This window comes from Apis cerana, linkage group LG12, assembly GCF_029169275.1.
Source record: "Apis cerana isolate GH-2021 linkage group LG12, AcerK_1.0, whole genome shotgun sequence".
Taxonomy (NCBI): domain Eukaryota; kingdom Metazoa; phylum Arthropoda; class Insecta; order Hymenoptera; family Apidae; genus Apis; species Apis cerana.
The window spans coordinates 6,250,330-6,262,523 of record NC_083863.1 but is presented as its reverse complement, the minus strand read 5'-3'; the positions used below and the strand labels follow the sequence as shown (position 1 = coordinate 6,262,523).

Sequence of the window (12,194 nt, the reverse complement as noted above, 5' to 3'; positions counted from 1 at the left end):
TTATATATAAGATTGTTTAACTGATTTGTAATTACTTTATCATCATCATCATCGGTACTAATGGTTTATAAGATTCGTTGAAGTAATATTGGACTAGCTGAAAAAGATTAAAATGAACGCGGTACGCATTACGAAAATAATTATATAAATAAGTAATTTAATTTTACCGAAAGGAAAAGTTGCGAAGGAAGCAAAGACAGAAATTCTGAAACCACTTAATTTGATGTGATAGTTTCTACGATATTTGCGTGTAAGTTGGAAAGAAAATATTATTGGTGGAAATATTATTCGTGCAAGCAGAGTTGAGAAATGTTAAGAAAATTAAATACCAAAAATTGTTATTATTTTTCTTCCTTATATTACAATTTATGGGTCCAACACTTTCATCTTGAGCTCACGCTTAAAATCGCCTAACTCCCAACATTTGTTTGCACATTATATATTTTTCCGCGATGTAAAAAGTAACGCTTACGCGCAAAATGAGCTTCATTCGTTTCCATTTGCGTCGCAATGCAATCTTAAAATGCGCCGGCCAAATTTAAAATTTCGAAAATTAAGCAAGAAGTTCAATACTCTTCGAAAGTTGCAAGTATTAAACCTAGTTTCCATTACAAAGAATATTCTCTGGGAAACGATGCCAATTACTAGGTCTCCCTAGTACGAGGAGGTGACTATGTAAGAGATCCGCCCTAGAGACCCTAATCCACCCTCCAACCACTCTCCATTACATAAGTCTTGGTATTCAAACCGTTGCCAACGGGGATACCGAGCTCTGACTTCACTTTCCATGTAAATCCACGCAAAGAAAAGACGGACTACGCCAATTTCCTTGCAATAACATTTGCATAAATGTAGCACAATAGCAGTTGCAATAAATTTTTACAATTTCTCTCGTAGATTCGATTTATCCATACAATTCAAATTCGAAAATATTCTACTATTGCGTAATGAATAAAAACGACGCGTAGATACTTTTCGTAACACGAGAATTCGCGCAGAATCAGAACGGAAAAGTATCTTCGATTCTATTATTCTTATTTTTCTCTTCCTCTTGGATCGGGAAGCAATGCGATTTGTTTCTTGTCGCGTCGCCAGCGACTTCGGTCGTATGCCATTTCTCGGTTGACCCACTCATCCTCGCGATAGAATCCGGCACACGAGTCCGATTTCCCCTGTAACCCCCGGTTTATTAGTGGGGGACCCGATCATCCCTTTGTGAGACCCCCATTGTGACCCATTGGTCCACGTAAACGAAATTGCCGAGGGGCAATGCAGGGATTGAATACAAAAGCGAATATAGTATCTGGGCGTGACTGGCGACGATTCGCCGCGGCTTCGCCCGTTTTCACGCTACAGTTCTCGAAAAACTGACCCCCTTCGATCGACGCCGTCTCCTTACATCGTCGCCGCTTCCCTTTCCCTGCCCATATCCGCTCAAAGATCATTCAACTTCAACATTTTCGTCCTTTCGATTTTTAGAGAAGAAATATGACGAGATGGCATCGTCTCTTTCATATCTGAAATATTATAATTATTTTTTATTAATTTCCTGTTCGTTTTGGTTGAAATCAATCGATCTTAGATGTTGCATAAAATAAAATTTTGCACAAAAAATTGTTATTACGTATGTTTTGAGTTATTCCATTTGTCGGGAATGGTTCCCGTTATTCTTTCCTTTCTTGATATTTTAATTTCATTTGCTTAATACGAAGAACAAGAAAAAGTGTATTTCATTTAAAAAAATTATTTCTGGAATCGCGATTTCAACGATTCAAATGTAACATTCTTCCTGAAATCTGGAAAGTAGTTTAAAAGTACTTTTCCTTTTGCACGATTAATAAGAAAACTTTTTTAATTATCTATCAATTATATCAAAAGTCTTTCCGCTGTTACAAGTCTCTATACCTCTTCTCCTGTTTACATTCAACGTTTGTCCTATCTCATCGTTATTCCTGTTTCTTTCGTATAATATAATTATATCCCGATTACGAAATCCCGAGTATCGGCGAAATTGAATTTTATCGTTCAATTAATTAGTCAGCCCGGCCGGCGAACAAATCGACGGAATATCGGCCTGGCGTGTACCCGTGGCCACCGTTTCTCTTCGTCCAACGCCGGCGGAATTCCATTTATGCGCGGTGAAAAATTGGCCAAATCGGTTTTTATTGGATTCGATGTGTACACGCCGATACCGCGTGTGTACCTTCCGTTCAATCTTTTCTGTTATTGAATCGCGAATGAGAACAGGGGACGCGCGGTTTTAACGCCGAAATTTCTTTCCGCCCGATTGGCCGCGGAATATTTTCGAAAAAATTACCACGCCTCCCTCGTCGGCCCCGGCTCGCCAATTTCGCTCCTTTAATCTGGTGAGTTTAATCCCAGGTTTAAAACGTGGAAAAAGATAACATCGCCGTTTTATATTTCTCTTAAGGAACGATTGGATTAAATAAATCGCTCGAATTCGCATTAATTTCATCATCAATGATACATCGAGATACAATCGAGTTCAATTAAAAATCGATGATAAATTTTTTTTTTACATTTGAATGAATAATGAATAGATTGTTGCGAGTAAAAATGTCGAGGGAAATTCAAATGCTTCCCCTCCCCTTTTTTTTTACAAAATATAATTTTGTAATAAGACGGAATAAAATAAAATGAATATTCAGATTTTCATTGGCCCATTGTTCTACCGTAAAAAAATTTATATTCACGAAAATTTGAACAATCCATTATATTCTGCGCGAATTTTCATTAAAATAATACAAATAATAATCTTTGTAATACAAACCAATTTTTGGCGACCGATCGTACAATATTTTCGTACCAAAGTATTTCCCGGTATCGGTTCGTTATTCGAGCTTTCGTTCCCCGTACAGAAATCTCTCACGGATCCGTGGATAAACACGCACACCTGTATCGATGATTGAATTGAATTAAAATCGGAATTCCATTGTTCTTCCCTTTTCTCCTTATCCGTTCAACGTTGACAGCGCGCCATCGGTCATTGTCTTTTGTTATCGGCCGTTTCGAGCAATCCCTACAGTTCATTTTAGAAAAATTAATCTCCGCTGAAAACCTGTTCGAAACGCGCAAAACGATACCGGTCACGGTGTTTAATTCATCGCCGTCGTTCACCATTTAATCCGTTAATTAAACGTCGCGCGATAGCGTCGAGTAAAAGTTTCGCGCTGCCTTCGACGCCGCTATGCGATACGTCGAAACGATCGAAAACAGACTGTTAGTCGGCGATCAACAACTCGATTTTCCCTCGAAATTCGCTCCTTGAACGTTCGAGCGAGGGGTAAAACAATTAAAGGAAAAAAATATATATATATAAAAAGAAAGAAAAAGGAAAAAAAAAGGAGGAACCATCAATCGTGCTTCTTGGCGGAACGAATTGGGTTGAGAGTAAGTCAAATACTTGGCCGCACTTGATTCGACCGAGCATTCGAAACTTTTCAATGTTACATCGGTTTCGTAGGGGATATTCGTGCGTATACGAATTCTGCAAACACTCCAACATACCGTGGAGAACAACCGGCGACACTTGCCATGTTAGTTGAAGTGAAATATCTGTCTACTTGCAGGAATGTACGAGGATCCACGAGCTACGTGGGAGGGGAGAATGTATGGTCGTTACCGGGCATGGAACGCTCGAAACAGCTTAGGTCTTGAACATGCACTGTTTCAAAAAGGAAAAAGAAAAAAATTCTCCTTATGGATGCGAGTTAATATTAGAATGGAACGAAATCGTGTTCCTGTTCCGATGATTAATAAGGAAATATTTTGAGGGTTTCTACAACTTGCTTTCTCATACTGACGTCATTCCATTTTTCTCTTTGTACGTTTTAAATTATTTCAAGCTTTCAAAGGTTCTGAAAAAAAAAAAAAAAAAAAAAAAAATTCAAGAAAATTCGTTAACATTTTTACTTCATTATTCGATAAATTTTTTAAATTGATCGTTAAATGGATACTGACCTATTTTCTCACTACTACCGTCTCTTTAAATTTTGTACATTTTTAAAAAAAGCCTTTTTAAAAAAATTCAAAACAACTCACTGTTCATTATCTATATAGATCTCTTAATTAATCGTTAAATGGATATTTTAATAATAATCGAGATAGGAAAAAAGGAAAAAGAAAAGAAAATGAGAATTTTCACTCGTACTTTAGTAAAAGGAAGGATATTATAAATGAGTTCATCCTGCAGAACTTTTACCAAAGGATATTAAGGTGGAAAAGTCTTTTTCCCGACCCTTCTTTCGATCATCCCCAAATGCAATGAATTATTTCCAGCATCCAAAATACAACCACAGCGTGACGAACTTCGAAATCCTTTCAGCTTTCAGAGGGTAGGGATTTCTTAACGATTTTCCATTGGTAGGCACAATCTTCGTTATAAAGATGGATTAGGTCTACGACTCCGGTTTCGATCTCGGTGAATCGAATTATCCTTGGGATTAATGCGAGGGACGTGCTGTGTGTACGTGATCCCGAAATTTTATGAACGCAATTTGTTACAGGCCATCGATATCCCGAGTCGGATATCCTATCTGAATGCCACCAATTTTGTCTAGGGAAATTAAAAATTACTCTGTCACCAAAAAAATAACAATTTATTCGAGTGAATGGATATCTCTAATCTACCACAAAATCATTGAACGAAGAAAATTATCGAGTATTTCTTTCTTTAATCTACTGTCTTTCATTACGATCTTGAAATTTAATAAGTGTATCTTGTTTTACCATTCATACTTACGTGATTCTGGACCGTTTAATAGCTAATGTTTATTCTGTTTCATCTCTCATTAATGGATGAAATCGAAAAGAACTATCGAAATTTGTGTCGAATATCTATTCCGTATTCTATCCCATTCTTTTATATATATATAAAAATGTAATAGAAAGTTTCGTACATCATATTCACCCAGTGTTGCCCGTATCCCAAATATTTGTTATAAACAATGCAGGAACAAGCAACGCATTATGTTCCTGACGCATCCCGGACCGTCTTCAAAAGTTGAACCAAGTTTTCTCAGGAGGGGTGTGCCTACAAACGAGTACGTAACAAACTTTCCATACCCAACATCGTGTGACGAGCAACGAATTTGTCGTGGGTTTCGCTCGAAACTCGCTCTTGTTACTTAATAAAAAAAAAAAAAAAAAAACAAGTTATAGAAAAGTTCGAAATTTAAAACGGAACCGATCGATGTGTAAGCGGAGAAGCTGTAACTTTAAAAAGGGAATGGAAAGGGGGTAGAGAGAAGAAAAGGAAAAAAAAAAAGGAAGAAAATTCTCGATAACGAGGGCAGGTTGATCCTTCCATAAAACGTGAAAAATAATAAAAAAAAAAAGAAAGTTCTTCCACTGCTACTACCACTAGTACGCGAGAAGGTAAACTCATTATCTTGCATCGATCATGGGATAAACATTCGTTTAAAGACGTAAAGTAAATTATGAAATGGCAACACGTATGCACACGCGTGTGTAACGCACGTGCAATTTAACCGGTACTGTTTAAATGATAATTGACGCCGGCACAAATGATGGTCACCGCCGCGTGTTTAGCCGGGTAAGCGCAAGTCTCTAATTAAAACGTCGTTTACAGGATTTTCGACATTTATGTAGCGACAGGAAATTGCGGTTTTAGTACGGACAGTTCAGCAACTGGAGATTTGTTAAACGCGTTGAAATATTTACGTTCGCGGAAATTTATTGCATATTTGATGGCGACCGCGCGAAACGTTCCCACTCTCTCTCTCTCTCTCTCTCTCTCTCGTTCAACCCTCTTGTCCGTGTTAGCCTGGGCGCTTAATAAAAAATGTATTATGCAACTTCTCGCATTATCGATCGAAAGGATAGCATAAAGGATTGAATTATGCAAACGAGCTAACTTCAATTTGCATTCCTGTCTCTCTTTCTCATTCACTTTCTCTCCCTCCCACTTTCCACCTCTCCTACTTCCCCCCCGCCTCCTACCTTTCCTTTTCTCTCATCACGTATAACGAGAAAAGTAGGCAGGAAGTCGTCTTGACGAGGGAAGGGGAATGAAAATAGGAGTAAACAGAGGAGGTAACGCACATTATCTGGAGGACTGGCAACGCTTACACTTTTAAAAAGAAATATCGTATAACCGGTTTAAGCTCGTTACCTCCGTCTTATTATTTTTTCATTATTATTCCGTTCGATGTATCTCGTCGTTTCATCGAGGAAACCTCGCAAATTTCAATTCGATCCGCAATTCTATTTGCCTCCTCGATTCTTATTTGTGACGAATGGACTGTTTGTTTCGCGCGACTTCCCAGTGCGATTAAACACGCAACACATCAGGGTGTACCTATAAAAGATGATAAGAAATGTTAACGAAATTCGTCAAAATTTGGTTAAAATTACGATCTCGAAAATCTTCGAACCTACTTTTCGTTCGATTACTTTCGTTCAAATTTCACGAGAAAGAAACGATGAACTGTTGAATTTTTGCCTTTTTGTACCGGCGCACTGGCATGCCTGGAACGCGAAGATCAGGTAAGTCGGGCTTTGTTTAAACCGCGGGCACGCTTCTTTTATATATATATATATATATAAGTAATACGAAACCGCGGGGAGGCATGAATCAGAATCAGGGGAAATGAATGACAACCCATTTGTACGACTTGATTCCCGAACCTCTCCACCCGCCACACGGGTCCACGATCTCTCGTCCACGGTGGCGAGAAACCGCTTCTTCTCTACGCCTCTCGTGTGTCGTTGGCAGGTAAAATATCGCGGTCGTACGAAACACGATTCCGTTTACCACCCGGCGGTCACAATGGTGGCCGCGTGGGATAAGAAACCGGAAATCCAGCGTACTGTAACTCATTCGAGCGGCGATGCCCGCCACGAATTCCGATTTAAACCTCGTTGCGTCTCGTCCTCCGCCATATTGGCTCGAGCAAATCGTCCACGTCTAGGCGCCACATCGAGTCTCATCGGCCGTAGGTGTATCGTGGTCGCACGATTCTGCTGGGCAAGTGAGCACGAGAACGATACAAGGATTTACCTCGATCAAAGGGTGATCCTTAAAATTTAAAGAAAGATTAAGATCGAGTCGATGGAACGACGGTTCGGTTCCTTGTTTTGTAAGCTGCTTATGAAAACTTCTTATTCCTTTAGACGATAGAAATAACAGTGTTGGAATTATTAATGTCTATTTGTCTTCGTCTTTGGCTAATGTAAACACGATCTCTTTTTCTCTTTCGCCAATTCTATTCTCGCGTCGGTGATAAAAAACTTTTTATTATCATTTTACTGTTCAATTTTTGAATTGAAACTTTCCTGAGGAGGGAAAGAGGATTATTGAATCTTTCATTCTTCGATCGTAATCTCGTAGCGTAATGTTAGCCTCGATGATATCGATGAAAAGTTACACAGGGTGGTCTTGTTACTCGTATACGCGATTCCACGTTTTTCGAGGAAGGTGAAGGTGAAAAATTTTGGAAAAATTTTCAATTCGTAATTGCAATTGCCAATTTCTCGATTCATTACGATATGATGACTTTTGTTTGCTTTAAGCCAGTGCACAACTTCGTACAGTCGTACCAGGGACACCCTGTACAGTCCAGCTACACAGTTATAATTTTTATCCGGGAAAATTGAATCGAGATGAATGTCACCATACAGTGCAGCGGGATGTCGGCTCACAGAACACGAGTGGAGAGACTAAAGGTACCCCGGTACGGAACTCGCTAGCCTGAAAATCCCCTCGGGAGGGTTGAAATCTACTTCTACCCCGTAACTCTCCTCTCTCTCTCTTCCTCTCTCTTCTCTTCTCTTTCTCACTAATTCTGAGTTCCATCACATTGATTCAGGCTTCCCTTCTCTATCCCAGACTTCTATCAGCATATACAAGGAGGGTCCAATTTATAAACTGCCCGCAGATTCACCCGCCTGTGGTGTCTGATTAGATGTCCCCACGATTGAATATATCTTGATGGTAATTGGGCCAGAAGATTTCCAGCTGGAAACGCGTCTATTTTCAATTTACCTCCATTGTGATTCGAGCCAGAAAACGCAACATTTTCTTTCGTTCTTTTATTCCTTCCTTCCTCTTCGTCCTCCTCCTGCCTTTTAGGCCCGATTAAACGAAATTTCACTTAATAAAGAACGCGTGTTGTTCGATAGTGTGTCGTGCCTGTTTCCACGTGTTTCCACTCGTTTCGTGGGGAAGAAAATAAATGTTAATTCTACGCGAGATCCAGCGAAATGATTATGCAATGTAGCCCGACGTTAAATACGTAATACGTACGTAATATTTAAAGAAGAGAAATAAAAGAACTGTGTGTATCACGCGACACACAATTGTTACAAGAACTCGCGCGTTAACTCTGGATTCGTGTTTTCTCGTACTCGCGGTTTTTCATGCTTCGAAAAATACGTATAAACAAAAAGCGTGGAAATAAGATTGAAGAAAGAAGGGGGAAAGGTGGCCGCGTTAAATAACTTTTGAAAAGGAAAAAAATCTTTCGTTCCGCAGAAAATTGTGCTAAAAAATTTTCCTTCTTATTTTCTTGCGCCAAGTAACAATGATCTTTTCTCGAGGAAGAAATCGAACAGGTATGAATAGGCTTTCGTGCGAATTTCAAATGCATTTTATTTGCTACGATAATTCTGTTTCGTTGCTCGTAATTCGTTTTCGTTAAATCCCAACCGATTTGGAACTGATTCGATATTGAATCAGTCGAACAGAGGGGTTAACGCAAAATAGATATATACATATATATATATATATGTATATACGCGAATCTATTCACCAACCGAGATCCCCTATTCTGATAACACTGCGTCACTCTTCCATAGGGTAGTTAGAGATATGATTTATATGTGCACTATACCTATGCCAGAAAGATAACATATAACATTCGTATAAGTAATTGGCAAAGAAATCATCTCGTTCAGATACGATATACCTAAAATTCATCAATTGTTGTAGCAATTAAATTAACCAAGATTCTCTGATCATTCATTTTTCCTTCCATCAAGATTATATCATCGAATCAATTATATTATCTATATTGAAATATGAATCGACTTGATTTTTCTCCTTTTCACATTATCCAAAGGCAAACTGGAAAACGATATAAATGTATCTTACGATAAATACGTGTAATAAAACAGAACAGATAAAATATTTGTACCGGTGTTGGAAATGTTCAAAGTTATAAAAGCCTGGAACCGCCGTCGTGTTCGAGGACAGTGATACTCGAGACCACAGAGTTGAGGAATTCGACACGTGCCACGTGTGGTGTTATAAGTCTCGCTTTGGACCCAAGCCGAGGGTCCCAAGTTTAATCTCCAGTAGGAATTCCACAACTCCAACATCAAACAATCACGGCCTCTAGTGTGACTCAGAATGCGCGTACTTCGAAGATCAGGTCTTTCGATATATCTTGTAACCTTGGGATGATCAATGACAATTGTCTGGTATTTGCGATCCAATCCTGCAAATTCATCGTTTACATTTTTCACTGTTGCACTTTCCTTCCATCTTCCTGCAATATTTCTAAACAAGGATAATATAATTATAAATTTATAATAATAAATCGGAAGAAAAAGACCAAGAAACATACATGTATCGAGGCCAGCCTATTTACAAGGAGGTTGAATAATGGTGGCTTATGGAGGAAAAAAGCGAAGTAGCGTCTTCTAAAAAGTTTCTCGATATCGAGGACATTCCGATGCTTTGACGGACAAACTTTGGAATCTTTTAATACCATCTTAAACTTCTGGACCTATCTGTGAACTTTCTTCTTTGCGCGCGATTCGCTATCATCAGTACCTTGAAGTCACTTGGACGGCACTTCCAGGTTAACTTACAATTAGATAACGTTCAGTATTCAAGTCGAGGTCCCGTCCAAGTTTTTCAACATTCAAATCGTGAGAAATTCCTTTGAATTTTCATCGACTATTATCGAAAATTATTCGATTTGACGGAAAAAATTGAAAAATATCTCTCGTATTTTATGTTCTTCCAACTGTCTGTCTGGAGTTCATATCGATTGAATTGCATTACGAAAAAAAAAACCTTGGCGATATTTTAAAACTTGTCACAAATTCGATATTAAACGAAGACTTTCAAAAACAATTTCCATCCAGCTTTCTCGAAAATGGACGGAAGAACGGGTACAGTGTATTTCGGAAATACTGGCATTAGGAGCAACCTCAGCATATTTCTCGAGAAACCTCCTTTATGTCTGCCCTGCACCATTCAACTTTCCCGTGGAAGCTGCTGCAGAGTGAAGCGCTCACCCCTTGGGACGAACTAAGAACAACGTTTCAATAAATTGCTCCATCAAGCAAATGCCAGATTTCTGTCGGGGAAGCAATTCCGGAAGTACCATTCGGTAAATCGAAAGTGGAAGGCCAACGAAATCTGAGTTGTCAAATTCGTTCAATGCGAGTCCCGTGTTCAATCGCGATGTCCTCTGTTTCGCTTCCTTCGAGTTATTTCTTTATCCTATCTTTTTTCAATTTCATATCTCAAACTTCGAAACTGTTATCAACCTATATAACATTGTTATTTATTAAACAAAAATTTACTGGGACAGGAATCCTGCTCGCATATACAGGATCACGAATTTACCCAGATAATTAATAATACGGATATAATACAGATAGAAGGAAAACAATCTAAAATCTTGTATATCAGGAATATTGAATTGTACGTTTCAAAATTTAAAAAAATATCATTACACATCAAAGTAATGTAATTAAAGAAATATCGATCTTCAAATATCCAGAAACGTTATTAGAATCAAACACAGAACCTGTATCTCATCAAATAATTAATAATTAATAAAAATTAATAAAAAATAGCTTGGCGAAAAGCTATTATAAATAGTCCACACTTACCCCACACCTTTCCCTTTCCTTTCCAGCATTAAAATAATCAGGATCGGCCCTCCGTCATCTCCCTCGAACCGCCTTACAGCATCGAGGAAGACTCGTCGTTATCCGGTACATTTAAATAATTGCGAATGCCGGGTGTCGTTTTAGCGAGGATAATTTATAGGAACGATTCGCGACGCTCGCTGAACCGGCACCGTTCCGTGGCGAATTCCAGCGGAGCCACCGATGTAATCGTCGCGTATCCCAGGATCCATCCATCCCCACAGCGCTTTCTTCTTTCTTTCATTCAGGAGGGTGAACTTAAGCCCGCCGGTGTTTCATCTACGCTTACCCCTGTACGATGGTAGTGCTGTCGTGGCTGCTGTTCCGCATCGCCCTTCGACAAGCCGCTTGTTATGATTGTCCTGGCTACGTGCGTGGATCTACTGCGGATAGGGGCTCGGATATCGTCGCACCCTATATATATCAATATGAACTGTAGGCGCTTGGAGGGGGACCGATTGAAACCGGTAAGTCGATAGTTTCTTTCTTCGGGAGAAAAATTGTTGTAAATGGGGCAAAATATTTTCAGGGTGAATTTGGTCGTTCGAGATTTTAAGGGTGTTGAAAATTTATCGAGGTATAATAATGTAATTTCCAAAAGCTCCGCTCTTGGATTTATATATATATATATATAAGAATTGAAAGATATTTTCTTTTTATTATTTTAACATTCCCACTCGAGAGAATCGTTTCGAAAAGATTCGTCTTTGACCATTTTTTCTTTCCTTTTCTTTCTTTCTTTCCTCGTCTTCTTTTTTTCCTACTTCGCGTGTACGCCGGCGCTGTTATTTAATTTCACCGTAGTAGTAACGAGAGATTTCAGAATCGCAGATGCAAGGCACGTTGCCGCCGTTTCGAGATTCCGCGCTCGCGATTTAGATTTTTAGATTTTACAAGTAAAATTTACGCTGATAACGTGTCTCATTTGGAAGTCCATTTATTTTAATAATAAGCGAAAGAAAAGTATGTGCACGCTCTCGCGAGGAGTCTTTCATGCAAATGCTACAGCTCTGACGCAACCTTTAGCAACCCCTCCACTTCTTCGTGCAATCCACCACCCCGCGCAATTCGACTCTGTCTGGTAAAGGAGCGTGCAGCGTGGAATTTATTCCCAGGGGAGAGAAGTAACGGCGCATTTCGATAAATCTCTTCGCCACCAATAACGTATTAAATTTTTCGTTTCTCTCCCTCTCTCTTCTCCCTCTTCCCGGAATCGACACGGGGAAAGGAACAAACGGACTATCGATTTCGCGTAAAAGTTAATG

The 12,194-nt window shown here is 39.1% G+C and overlaps 1 long non-coding RNA gene across 2 annotated transcripts; it reads right to left on the bottom strand.

Annotated features, from left to right (window-relative positions):
• Nucleotides 1-355: 355 nt before the first annotated feature.
• Nucleotides 356-11,959, bottom strand: LOC133667050 (uncharacterized). Of its 2 annotated transcripts, XR_009832156.1 has the most exons (5): nt 10,891-11,959; nt 9,177-9,479; nt 6,421-9,106; nt 6,155-6,340; nt 356-5,053 (listed from the first exon to the last, which is right to left on the bottom strand). It is a non-coding gene; the product is annotated as an uncharacterized LOC133667050 (long non-coding RNA). The 2 variants fall into 2 exon arrangements; XR_009832155.1 differs by having other exon boundaries at nt 356-6,340.
• Nucleotides 11,960-12,194: the final 235 nt, after the last annotated feature.